The sequence below is a fragment of the Camelina sativa genome, chromosome 2 (assembly GCF_030686135.1).
Source record: "Camelina sativa cultivar CO46 ecotype springtype chromosome 2, ASM3068613v1".
Lineage (NCBI taxonomy): Eukaryota > Viridiplantae > Streptophyta > Magnoliopsida > Brassicales > Brassicaceae > Camelina > Camelina sativa.
Genome location: NC_141881.1, coordinates 15,090,919 through 15,104,911, shown reverse-complemented (window position 1 = coordinate 15,104,911; position 13,993 = coordinate 15,090,919). Strand labels below are relative to the sequence as shown.

The 13,993-nt window shown below is 40.8% G+C and overlaps 1 non-coding gene across 1 annotated transcript; it reads right to left on the bottom strand.

Annotated features, from left to right (window-relative positions):
* Positions 1-7,318: 7,318 nt before the first annotated feature.
* Positions 7,319-7,424, bottom strand: LOC147948644 (small nucleolar RNA R71). Its single transcript, XR_015586176.1, has one exon. It is a non-coding gene; the product is annotated as a small nucleolar RNA R71 (small nucleolar RNA).
* Positions 7,425-13,993: the final 6,569 nt, after the last annotated feature.

The window sequence follows — 13,993 nt, the reverse complement described above, 5'->3', positions numbered from 1 at the left end:
GTCTCGAGCCGTCCTCGCGTTGGTGTCAACCGACACCCCAACTGGTGTCGACCGGTACCAATGCTGAGCAGCGATTTCCTTTGATCAAAAACTCCGAATCTTGCCTCCAATCTTCTCCAATCCGCTTCAAGCATTCCTAGAAGCCAAACCCAGCCAAAGCAGCGACGAAATACCATAGAGAACTCAAAGAAACAACCACATGAGCACCAAATCACAGAAAAACTAGAGATCTTAGCTTAGATAAGCCATGGTCATGCACTCACCTCTTTGCAGGAAGATTCAGACTAATAGCAACAAATCCAACCTTCCTAGCAAGCTTCTAGATCCTTCCTAGCTTCCAATCTCTCAAAAACAGCCAAGAATCTCACCAAAAATCACCAAAAGATCAAGAACACACTTTTTCCTCTTTTTCTCTCAAAAGCGTTAAACGGCGACAAGAAAACTTCCCCAAAACCCTTCTGGTCGACAAAAAACTTAAATATCTCGGTTTAGTGGTTTTCCCTAAACCAAACAGGTCCAAATCGATAATAAAATCAAACTGGTCGAACCAGAAAAACAGTGGTGTCGACCGACACCCCCTTGGTGTCTATCGACACCCACGCCCAAAACGCATAATTTGGTTCGCGGGTGTTACAATTCTCCCCCACCGATCTAGATTCGTCCTCGAATCTCGAACAACCATCAGCCAAGGACTCCCGTGCAACCGTCTCCAAGGCCCACACTCCTCCGATCGATCTACAAAAGGTCACCTCTAGGCGATAGACTCACGGTCCAGGCGTCATTTGCTCTCGACTTTTGGACTTTCCTTTACCTATAGGCCTAAACCTTGAGTTTTTGTTGGCTCCTCATCAGACCTAAGTCTGCATGCCATAATATTGGCTCCTCATCGGGCCTAAACCCGCATGCCATAATATATAAGGAAAAATCCAACTCGTCTCTCGGGTTGCCACCCTACAGCACGCCCCCGGATTGTCATCCGAAGTCGATATACCAACCATATTCCCAAGCCACAAAGTCTTTGAATATGGCAATACTAGGAGAGCCTAAGTCCCCCAAGAGCCGCGAGCAAACAATTCTGAACACGTATGAGTCCTATCCCTATCCAGGTTTCCTTCCCGTGGCTCGCGTAAAACATCTCATTGTCCTACCAACCACATATCCCCTCACTGGAATACCTCATGACCACACAAGGATCATATACATGCCACAAGGGCCTCCACAAAGGCCAAACAAAATGTCCTAAAGAGGACCGCCACCAAGGCCAGACAAAATGTCCTAAAGAGGACCGCCACCAAGGCCAAACGAAATGTCCTAAAGAGGACCGTCACCAAGGCCAAACAAAATGTCCTAAAGAGGACCGCCACCAAGGCCAAACAAATATCCAAAACAAGACCGCACCAAGGCCAAACAAATGTCCTAAACAGGACCACCACTAAGGCCACTCGTCGCGAAGGACCGTCACAAAGATCATCTGTCCCGAAGGACCACCTAAACAGGCACTCTGGCTAAACAGCCTGCCACAAAGGCCACACAATTGGCTATACAGCCCGCCACAATGGCCACACAATGGCTAAACAGCCCATCACAAAGGACACACACGGCTAAACAGCCTAGCACAAAGGCCACACAATTGGCTAAACAGCCCACCACAAACGCGACACAATGGCTAAACAGCCCGCCACAAAGGCCACACACGGCTAAACAGCCCACCACAAAGGCCCCACAATGTCTAAAAAGACCGACACATACGGGCACACTGACTCGAAAGTCCGCCACTAAGGTCACTCAAGCCCCTCCAAGGCTCTTCACCGCTAAAATGGACAAATTCTAACTCCCGTAAAACTTTCCATATTTAGCAATTTCCATTTTTGGAAACTTTCCACTTTTGAAAACCTCTATTTCAGGAAACTATCCTCCAAACTCCGCCTCATGAAAACTTTGTACCCCGAGCACCACCTCATCTTTTTACTGAGTCGCACAACCAACCACCCCAAGCGACCGAGTAAACAAGAGAGATGGGCTGGAATACTCCATTCCCGCTCCAGCCACAGATTACAGATGGGACCAAGCTAGACAAGTTCAAGTCGCGGCTTGCTTCTCATACCACTTCTTAAACCTTACCTTCAATTTCGCCTCAGGCTCCCAAGTTTGCTCCTCAACACCATCACAGTCCCAAAGGACTCTGATCAAAGGAATCTACTTCTTCCGAAGTTCCTTGATCCTCCTCCCTAGAACCCTCACTGGTCTCGCCTCCGAATTCATGTTAGGCTGAAGATCCTCAGGAATCTTTGGCAACACCCACTCTCCCTCACGGAGACACTTCTGCAACATAGACACATGGAAAACCTTATGGAACGCACGCATAACCTCAAGTAACTCCAGTCTATAAGCCACTGGTCCAACTCGCTCAATCACTCTGAACGGACCCATATACCTCGGACTCAACTTAGTCTCAGTCAATGACCTGTTCGGACCCCGCAACATGGCCATCTTGAGGTACACTCTAACTCCTACCTGAAACTCAAGATCTCTCCTCCTCCTATCAGCATAACTCCTCTGCCTATCCTGAGCCTCCTTCATGTTCAGCTTGAGAACCTGTATCTTCTCTGAGGTCTCCTGAACAAAACTAGCACCAAACATGCTCCTCTCCCCCACCTGAGTCCAGCATAACGGTGTACAACATGGTCTCCCATACGAAGCCTCATAAGGAGCCATCTTAATACTCGCCTGATAACTATTGTTGTAAGCAAACTCTACCAGGCTCAGATGATCTGCCCAATGGCCACCCCAATCCAACACACACATCCTCAGCAAATCCTCCAGCGTCTAGACCGTCCTCTCTGACTGTCCATCTGTCTGGGGATGATAAGCTGTACTCATATGCACCTTAATGCCCATCTTTGCCTAAAATGCTCTCCAGAACACCGAAGTGAACTTAGAATCCCTATCAGATACAATGCTCGCAGGAACCCCATGCAAACTAACTATCTCCCACACATACTTCTTAGCTAAGACCGCTGCTCCATCGGTCTTCTTAATGACTTGGTCAACCGGTCCACAATGACCCAAAAAGCATCAAACAAACGCGACACTAGTAATCCTATCACGAAATTCATCTTGATCAAATCCCACTTCCACTCTGGAATGGGTAAAGTCCTCAGTAACCCGCCTGGAACCTGATGCTCAGCCTTCACTAGCTGACACACATCACACCTCGCGACCCAACTAGCTACATCCTTCTTCATCCCGACCCAGTGATAGTACTTCTTGAGGTCACGGTACATCTTTGTCGCTCCTGGATGAATAGAAAACTTGCTCGCATAAGCCTCTCTCATGATCTCCTATCTCAACTCCTCATCCTTGGGCACACCAATCCGACCGTGCACCAAGATAGTACCATTATCTGAGACCTGATACTCTGAATCAACATCCTTAGGGGCATTCACCAGCCCCAAATCCTTCTCCTGAACCAACCGCACCCTGATCAGAAGATCCGCTCTACAACCGCATCCAAACCCAACAGTTCCTGAGACACATCACATAACCTCAAAGCACTGATCTCTCCTACCAGAGACTCCAACTCCTGCTCAGGCAAAGCCAACACTGGCGTAGTAGTCAACATCTCCTTCAGGCTTGCAAAACCTTCCACTCACTCCTGTGACCAAATAAAAGGAACATCCTTCCCTATCAACTTAGTCATCGGACGTGCCTTGCTTACAAAACCCTGCACAACTCTCCTGTAATAACCTTCCAATCCAAGAAAGCTCATGATCTCTGTGGCATTCTATAGTCTAGGCCAATCTTTGATAGCCTGAATCTTCTCCGGATCTACAGAAACTCTCTCAGCATAAACAATGTGACCCAGAACTCCCATCTCCCGCTGCCAGAAATTACACTTGTTCAACTTAGCAAACAACTTCTGCTCCCGCAGCTTTCCTGAACTGCCCTCAAATGCATTGCATGCTCCTCTGGACACTTAGAATAGCCCAGGATGTCATCGTTGAAGATGATGACAGACACGTCCAGAAACTCCTAAAATAAACTGTTTATCAACCTCATAAACGCTGCTGGCGCGTTAGTCAACCTAAAAAGGCATCACCACGGTCTCGTAAACCCACACCTCGTCTTTCTACTTGACAACCACACCGACGCACCCACAGTGAAGTGATGAAACGAATGAATCCCCTGCTCAGTAGATCCTCTAGCTGTGTCTCCAACTCTACTAAAAAAATAATCAAGTATGCCGACATCAACTCACCGCCACCTGAATATCAACCTTCTTGTTCGTCCAAGAATCTCTTGTAACTTGCCTCTTAGGAAAACTTCCACAAGATAGCTTATTCCAGAGATGGCTTTTCCACTGGGCAATCCTTCACAGGAAATCATCAATACGAGCGTAATAAAAGAAACAAGTACCATACGTTCGCATATTCCGATTCTCCGCGTCAGATGCTTTGCAAGCCGCCAACTCAACCCACTTGACTTGTTTTCCCCCAGCAAGCTTACCAAAACCTTGAACCTTGCAATCCCGGTCCATCTCCAATGAACTTCATCCACCATTGTCGCAACGATTAGTTTATCCTGCCATGAAGTCTTCTCGTAAAATCTTATGTACCAGGCAAATATGCCTTTCCAGGCTCATACCTGCTGCAACTCCCCTTCTCGGGACTCCAGCACCATCGGCCGCACAGTCTTGGCACATCAACCACACATTCTTGACCGCACCGGTCATAAATCCCTAGCCCACCAGCCAACATAATCCTAAAATCCAAGATTAAACCACCCTCACACTCGAGGTCTACATTATGTTGTTATGTTTATACCCACGTTCTATACATTGCTCCCAATTCTTCCTCTCTTAGGTCGCAACCTTCGAGTCATACCGATCTCACTCTCAAACCAGCGTCTTCGAGTTATACCGTCTCACTCTTGGACCACAATCCTCAACATCTCGGTATCAGGGGAACTACTCATCCTCTCAGGAGAACATCATCTCCTCTGCCACTCTCGGAGCCCTCAGCCCCTCGAGCTATCGGTATCCAGGGGAATCACCATCCCCTCAGGAGCAACAATCCTTAACGATTATAAACATCTCTCGACAAAAAGTACCTTCTGTGGTCCGAGTATAACATTGCAATATTACCCCTACCCACTCAACTTCTAACATCCAACTGGATTATCCACCAAGCAGCATAATATCTGCTCCAAAAACATATGTTCACCTAACCGCCTCTCTAGACCCCATACCTTTTAAAAATAATCTCATACCGGTCATCTACTACCGCTCCATCCTCTTAACATAAGATGGAAAGTCTCAACATCCGCAGCCCTCAGCTGCCCTCGCCACATGCGGCACAGCTGGAGCCTACACTGGTACCCCTCTCGGTAACCGCTCCATTAGCACGCCAATGGATCCGCCAAGCGATCATCTCGACCCTGGGCTCCACCTGCTGCAACCCAACACCTGGGTTCCCAGCACCCCCGACATTCACACCGGCTAACCCTCTCTGATCCCTCCTGATACGCTTGCGACCCTCTGACGTACCTCCTCGTGGAACTCTAGAACATACACTCGCTGGCCTCGGGACCCGCCCGACCATGACCACGACCACATCCCCTTCCACGACCAACAACTCAACACCTTTAACCACTGCACTTCCAAGAACAGAAGCTAACAAGCAATCTTAACATAACACAAAAACACAAATTCACCGTGGAATCACACTGTAGGAACGAAGAGGATGTTCTAGGACTCCATGTCACGCACAATTGACTAACTCACATAATCAATCAAAGCATGCAAATTCCAAACATCTACAGCACAAAGCCTACTGAATCCAAACCTAGAACTGTAAGGGCTCTGATACCAAAATGAAAGGACCGACCTTTTTTTAATAATAAATAAACTACAGCTAGTGGTCCCATACCTACTAGCCACCTAACCACATTTACAATCAACAGCGGAATAACCATACCAATATCCAATAATAATCTAATATTATAGCATAAGCAATATTCCAAAACCAAACAACAAGAAACATAAAACCAGAAACCTAGCAATGTTTCTAATGACTCAACTCTAGCAACCCTGCAATGCCAGACAACATCCAATCGAGTCCCTAGAACATCCTCCTCTTCATTGCCTTGATTCCACGATCACACTTTGCCTTTAACTGCACCACAAACACAAATTGAGATGCATAAGTATTTGATAAACACTCAGTGAGGCAATCCTCCCATCTACTGGGCTATACACACAAGCAATAAATTCTCTACATGCCACAGTCAACAATCAATAAAACAAACCAGGCAATACACAAAGCATGCAACATCCGTCGTAGCTGAAAGAAGGGTGTCGACCAACACCAGATGGTGTCGATCGACACTGACAATCCGGTGTCGACCGACACCATACTGGTGTCGACCGACACCATGCCCGACACTCCCAAAAACCCTAGTTTGTGTCGACCAACACCTCCACATGGTATCAATCGACACTCGCCAAAGTCTCGAGCCGTCCTCGCGTTGGTGTCGACCGACACCCCAACTGGTGTCGACTGACACCAATGCCGAGCAGCAATTTCCTTCGATCAAAAACTCCAAATCTCGCCTCCAATCTTCTCCAATCCGCTTCAAGAATTCCCAGAAGCCAAACCCAGCCAAAGCAGGGACGAAATACCAAGAACTCAAAGAAACAACCACATAAGCACCAAATCATAGAAAAACTAGAGATCTTAGCTTAGATAAGCCATGGTCATGCACTCACCTCTTTGCAGGAAGATTCAGACTAATAGCAACAAATCCAACCTTCCTAGCAAGCTTCTAGATCCTTCCTAGCTTCCAATCTCTCAAGAACAGCCAAGAATCTCACCAAAAATCACCAAAAAGCTCAAGAACACACTTTTTCCTCTTTTTCTCTCAAAAGCGTTAAACGACAACAAGAGAACTTCCCCAAAACCCTTCTGGTCCACAAAACACTTAAATATCTCGGTTTAGTGTTTTCCCTAAACCAAACCGGTCCAAATCGCTAATAAAATCGAACTGGTCGAACCAGAAAAATAGTGGTGTCGACCGACACCCCCTTGGTGTCGATCGACACCCACGCCCAAAACGCACAATTCGGTTCGCGGGTGTTACAGTAGCACATTTAGGATTGGAGGTGTGCCCGACGATAGTATCAAGCTCATCTTATTTTCATTTTCTCTTGGAGAAAAAGCAAGCCGGTGGGAGAAAGATATACCATCATGTTTGGTAAATTCTTGGGATGATTGTAAGAGGATCTTCCTGCTCAAGTTCTACTCCAAACAAAAAACGGTCCAAATGAGAAATGACATGATGGGGTTTAAGCAAGGAAAATATGAAAGTTTTCTTGAAGCATGGGAACGACTAAAGGGTTACACTCGAGATTTTCCTCATCATGGATTCCCAAAGAAGCTATCCTTAGTATTTTGTATTGGGGAGTGAATAAGGAGCTAAAATTGTCATTGGACATGGCTAGCAATAGGAGTTTTGCAAACCTTACAGTGGAACAAGGAGAGTTACTTGTTGAGAATCTAGCTCAAAACTGATGGTAGCTATGGTGAAGGTTATGAGTGTTCTTTAAGGGATAGTGATGAGCTGAGCAATCCTCCACCTCAAGGAGATGACACTAACACCCTCCTTAGACAGCTTCTCCAAGGGCAAGGAAAAGGAGCTATTGAGCTTGCTACAAAAATGAAGGTTATGCAAACAAAGGTTGATGACCTCTATGGTGAGCTACATGCCAAGATCGAGCACTTGAATGAGCATGTCTATAGCCATTCTTCATCTTCTTCCAAGTATCCACTGGATGATCTACCGGGCAAGCCGAAGATCAATCCCAAGGAGTTTCCAATGCAATCTTACCAAATGAAGTGGATATGTAAATTTTAAGTGTTGAGAGGTTGGTGGTTACTAAAGATGAGACAACCAAGGAAGGCATCAAGAGAAATGATATTGTAGTGAAGAGGGTTAAAAAGTAAAATACAGCAAGTGCTGCAACAAACAAGAGGAAGAAGAAACAAACCCACCCTTCCACCATTATTTCATCTCCTATGACTTTGTGTTTGCATCCCTTGGGGCTTGTTGATGGAGCAATAGAGTACAATGTGAAGCACAAAAGTCCTTCTTCACCCTTTGCAAGTGTCAAAGCCAGGCCAGTCCTTCTTCACCTTCACTCTCCTTCCACCAATTCAACAAGATCTCAAGGAAGCATTAAAGCTCCTCCTCTCACTCCATTCCCTAAGGTTCACAACTAGGGCCAAGGTATGGTCTTAACTTCCCATTGTATATACCATTTGCGTCTTGATTTATTTATTTTTGTTAATATTTCTCTTGGAATTTTCTCACACCAAGACGGTGTGAATTAAGTTTGGGGGAAGGACTAACCATCTAATGTTGTGTTTCATTTTGATTTTAATATTTTGTGTGATGCATTGTTAATAGCTTTGTTTTGAGAAAAATCAAAAAAAAAATTGAAAAAAATTAAAAACCAAAAAAAACAAATGCATATAGTTTTGCATATTCATTCTTTTGTTTAGAATTGAGTCTAGAAGCATTTAGCATGCATAGGCATTTGGGATGATCATGAAATTGCCTTGTTAGAAGTAGAGTCTAAGGATTGAACCCACAGCCCTCATTTATAGTTCATTGGTGCTTGATTAATATTTGGTAAAAAATGAAGAATCTAAGTTTTAAAGTATTATGTCACTTGAAAGCATTTTCTTCTAGTGTAATGCTTGTATGATCATTGTTGCATCTCTCTCTATTATATGGACTTTAATTTGATCTTTAAAATATCTTGCATATGGACTATGAATGCTAGCTCATGGAATTTTCGTTTGGGTTAACAACCTCTATTTGCCACTCTATTTTAATTAAACCCAATCTCTTGCCATACCTATGAACCCCAACTTTTTCTTTCAAGCCTTATAACTTTGGGTTTGGTAGATTAGTGAATAGATCATTTAGAACTTTGGGTTTGGTAGATAAGGGAGATAGATGATTGATCTATGGTGTTTAAGGCTTTATTTACATGAATTCTTTCTTGTTTAGTGATTATAATGCTAGATTAACCTTGATCATGTTAATTCTAGATATTAGGACTTCTATGCCCAGAATGTGTTTGATGAAATTGCTGAACCAATCTATTCAAGAGCTTTGCATTCCTATCCAATAGAAATTGATGATTAGGGTGCTTAGTGGTATTTAGACTTGTTTATAATGCATGCTTATCTTGTGACTGCCTTTGGAAATTGTTGATGATTACTTGATTAGCATATAATCTCTATCATGGAAGTAAATTGATTTGCATTAGTGTTCTTAGCCTAAGGATTGTTTTGGATTGTTGCTTAGACATCTAAGATTGATTAGGTATCTCCCAAGTCATCAACCTTGCCCAAGGTTCATTTGTTTTATCTTGATTTAAAGCAGTTTTAAGTTTGTTTTTCCCTTGCTTTGTGTTTTCTTTCTTTTGCCTTGTTTAACTTTGCTTGTTAGTTAAATTGTTATATAAAACCAGTCCTTTGTTATTAGCTTAGATTAAGCATTCATGTGTATTCCTAGTGTGTTGATCATTGCAAACTGAAGTTAGATAATTTAATTGATAAAAGTACTACATCATAAATATATATATTATAATATATATAGGCCTCTCTATTCATTGTCTGTGGAGTCTCAAAATTAACACATTTTATAGTTTCTTTTGTGTAAGTGAATATGCAAAACCCTAATCATACTAAACTGATACGCTCCCCTTTTTTAGATTGGTATTCGGTTTCGACATTGTGGCTGAGAACATGTAATACTAAAATGGCTGATTAAAAGCAGAAGATGGACAACATTAATCAAAAATAAAATTACAAACTCAGTTTTTATCATTAAAAAAAAAAATTTAGGATAATAATCAAATGAAACACGAAACTGAATAGCCTTAGCATAGTCTTCTTCTTGAGCAAGTATGAATAGCATCTTGTACTTATGTTAATTTCTTATTCAATGGGATCTTTTTCACTTTAATCCCATTCTCCATGGACACTATCGCTGTAACAGCCAATGATATATCCATTTCGCCGTGCTTGTCCTCCTCGTCCTCATCAGATCTTATTATAACATCATTGACAGTTGCAGGACCAATGTATGGTTTCTTGGGAACAGAAGAAGCATCTTCTGATGGAGCTTGGTCGTGCGGAGCCTGTGGTTTCTCCAGCGGCGGCAAGGGATCCACATTCATTGCCTCAGACCACCCCAAGTTCTCTAGTACAGGCAAATCAGAAAAAGAATAAGACTATCAGGCAATTTCATGGTTGTCAACATAAAACAGTCAAACAATTATTTTTTTGGGGTCTACATACGGATTTCTATCCTTTTTAGAGATTTACATATATAGAAAAGTATCACACACCATGGGATCTTTGAAGCAGCAAATATACAACTAAGGATACCATCATTATCCACATTTACTAATTGTATGACTAAATTTCTTTAAAAAATTTGCAAAAAAATATCATTAAAAAATCTTAATCCTTTTATTGGTTAGTGATTATATTAAATCATTTTTTAAAAACCTTTTTAGTTTAAAAATGTAGAAAATTTTATATTATAAAAATTATTAAAAGCCCAAAGAAAACATAACTCAGATCCAGTGAAAAGTTCACTAAAGCCCAACATTAACCAATGATATTTTATTGAATTGACAATGTTAATTTATTACAACTTCTTTATTTTTATTAAAAAATTATAAATATCTACACGGACTTTTAATAACACTATAGAGGAAATCTGCATGTTGTTTGCTATGATTTTTTTTCTTTTAAGTTTTGCTATTTGATTGGGTATTATGCTTCCCCCCACTTTCAAACTCCCAAACCCTAACTCCTCCGCCACGAGAAAGCAACTGCCGTCCTCCTCCTCCGACTAATCTTGCGTCCTGCCAGCTTACTGACCTCCTCCCCATCTTCTCGACGCTAGATTACCCCCCCCCCCCTCCAAAGTCCATCTTTAAACCACTTTGTTCTCCCTCGGTCGATCTCCTTCAAGCAAACGTCTGTTAACATGAACAACAGGATCCCCGCTTACCAGAAAGGTAAGGGAGTAGTACGAGGTTACTCTCCACCCCCGAAAAAGAGAATCCAAGCACCGGACCTCGACTGCTCTGCCCTAATCAAAGATAATTCTCTTACCCTAATTGGATGCCTCACAAACCCATCGGGATAGCGTATGTGGGCTCTCCTACCCTTTCTGGAAAATGTTGGAACCTAAAAGGGAAAGCAAAGGGCTCAGATCTAGGACGAAGTATCTTTCAACTTCGTTTCGATTATGAGGAAGATCTCCAAAGAGTCCTGAATTTATTTTCTTATTGTGATATTTTAAATTTGGTTAAAAACAATTTATTAAATCTGGAGTGTGCTCAATTTGTTAAGGTCATTTTTATCTATTTAAATTTGGGTCTTATTGGTCATTTTGAATTTTAAATTATTAACCCATAGTACAAATTGATTTTGTGTTAAAATGATATGCAATTGAGTATGCACTTAATTAGCATCTAGCAGAGCTCATATAGTGTGTACACAAAAAAATTGCGTTTGTATTAAGAATCAAGTTAAATTTTAGATAATTTGTTGAACTTCTAATTTTATTTTATACGATGAACGCTAATATTTTTTTCTGTTTATTATGCCTAAAATTTGCCCAAGATGTGGTGGGCGAGTAGTAGGGCCATCATGGATAAAAGGGTGAAACTCCCACATCCCAAATTCGAGCCTCCCCTCTGTTGTTAACAACATCTTGTTTGAAAATCTGTTAGTTGGGCTTCAGCCGAGTTGGTTTACCTGGTAGTTAAAAATGCAGGCAGCCGATCTATTTCTAGGTATTAGTTGGAAACATTTCAAACTTAGGGTTAAGCAGTGTGGTAGTCCAACATTTTGGTGCTGGCGACAAGTCAACATGGTAGCATTTTGGTGGCTGAACGGATAAACCGATCGGGTATATTAAAAAAAACCGAGAGTTTCAACCCGAAAATGAAAAAGAGGATTGAGGCTTTGCACACCCTAATAAATGTACTTGACCTCCTTCGTCTCTCAATAACCCTGAATAGTTCATGTATTTGTGTAAAATATGCCCTGTCCTGAAAAACTCCACTGTCAAAGTTGCACTTGATCCTGAATAACTCCACTGTCAAAGTTGCACTTGATCCATCCCAGAGGAGGTGGAGTCCATTGTCCTTTTGATAGATCAAACTAGATTTTGTGATGAGTAGATATAACTTTCATTGGAATTTTGGATTTTTGTCTGCTCCATTCACTAAAAAATGTTCACAAGTTTCTGTGAATAGAGAGAATATGATTGTATTATTATTGTTGTGTATTATCAAATGGAATGATACAACTTATATATAAGCAAAAACCATAATCAAAGGACATAATTAAAGGGATTACATAGAATAATATAATTAATGTTTCTTAGAGTGATATATGGGATTTGAGTAATCATAGGTGATATGATGATACTCTTTCCTTAATACGCCCCTTCAATCTCAAGGGGTGATGAAGCAAAACGAAAATAACGGCTTGAGATTGACAAGTCCAAGTGTTGAGAAGGAGATCCGATTATGAATTGAGAAGATGAGTTGTTGTTGTTGAGCAAGATTTCCTAAAGACCCGATACGGTGACGAGTTGTGTGATGTTGAGATGGCCGATATCAACGATGGTTAGATTCTGCCTTTTTTGTTTATTTCAAAAGAAATTCATCTTGATTCAGAGGCTTATGATAAGCTTGAATGAAAGAAGCACTTTTGGCTTGAGAAAAAAAAATATATAAAAAAAAACTTGGTTTAGATTCAGAGGTCTAACATGGTAGACTTAAATAATAGAAGCTCTATGGCTTAGATTCAGAAGTTCATAATGAACTTGAATGTGGAAGCACTTGGCTTAAAACAAAAATAAACAAAAGAAACACATAGATTAGAAACAGGAACGAAGTCGATCGTTAGATCATTGTGGCTCTAATACCATGTGAATAGATAGAATATGATTGTATTATTATTGTTGTGTATTATCAAATAGAACGATACAACTTATATATAAGCACAAACCATAATCAAAGGACATAATTAAAGGGATTACATAGAATAATATAATTAATGTATATTAGAGTGATATATGAGATTTGAGTAATCATAGGTGATATGATGATACTCTTTCCTTAATAGTTTCATACTATATTTATAAGAGTATTACACCTGAATTAATTATCTTTTTATTTTTTTTTGTCTTTTATATATTTGGGTAGTTGATATGGTAATTGTAGTTTGAATATTTGAATTACCGTTTATATTGCGAGAAACCATTAATTATCCGTTATTGTTATATATAAAAGTGCAGATTAATCTTATAATATAAAAAAATAATACATAATTAGGTTTAAACTCATAGCATGCTATATATGGGATACGCATTTTTGCTAAAATATATATATATATATATATATATATATATATATATATATATATTAATTTCAATGTTGATTTATATTTTAAAAAATCGAAGATAATCATATATTTAATATAAACTATAACTATAATACACCTATATGTGTATATAGTTTTCTATAAAGTAAAACAAGAAATATTAAAGAGAGGGAGAGAGAGGAGAGGCTACGAGAGAGTGGGGGAGAGTAAAAGCTTTTGTCTTCTTATTATCACTTTCTGATGTTGTACAATTCATATTTATAGTGGAATGAAAGAGTTATGAGTCATACTACTTATTAACATGGTAATGACATGTGTGATGACATGTGTTGATGGATTAATCAACTTGTTTCACAACACTCCCCCTTGATTATCCATCACTAGAGAACTACATACTGCCTCGTTAAAAACCTTATCATGGAAAAACCCATTGGGATAAAAACCATGACAATGGAAAAAGAGTACAGTGACGTAATCTCCCCCTGGAAAAGATATGAGTGGTCTTTTCT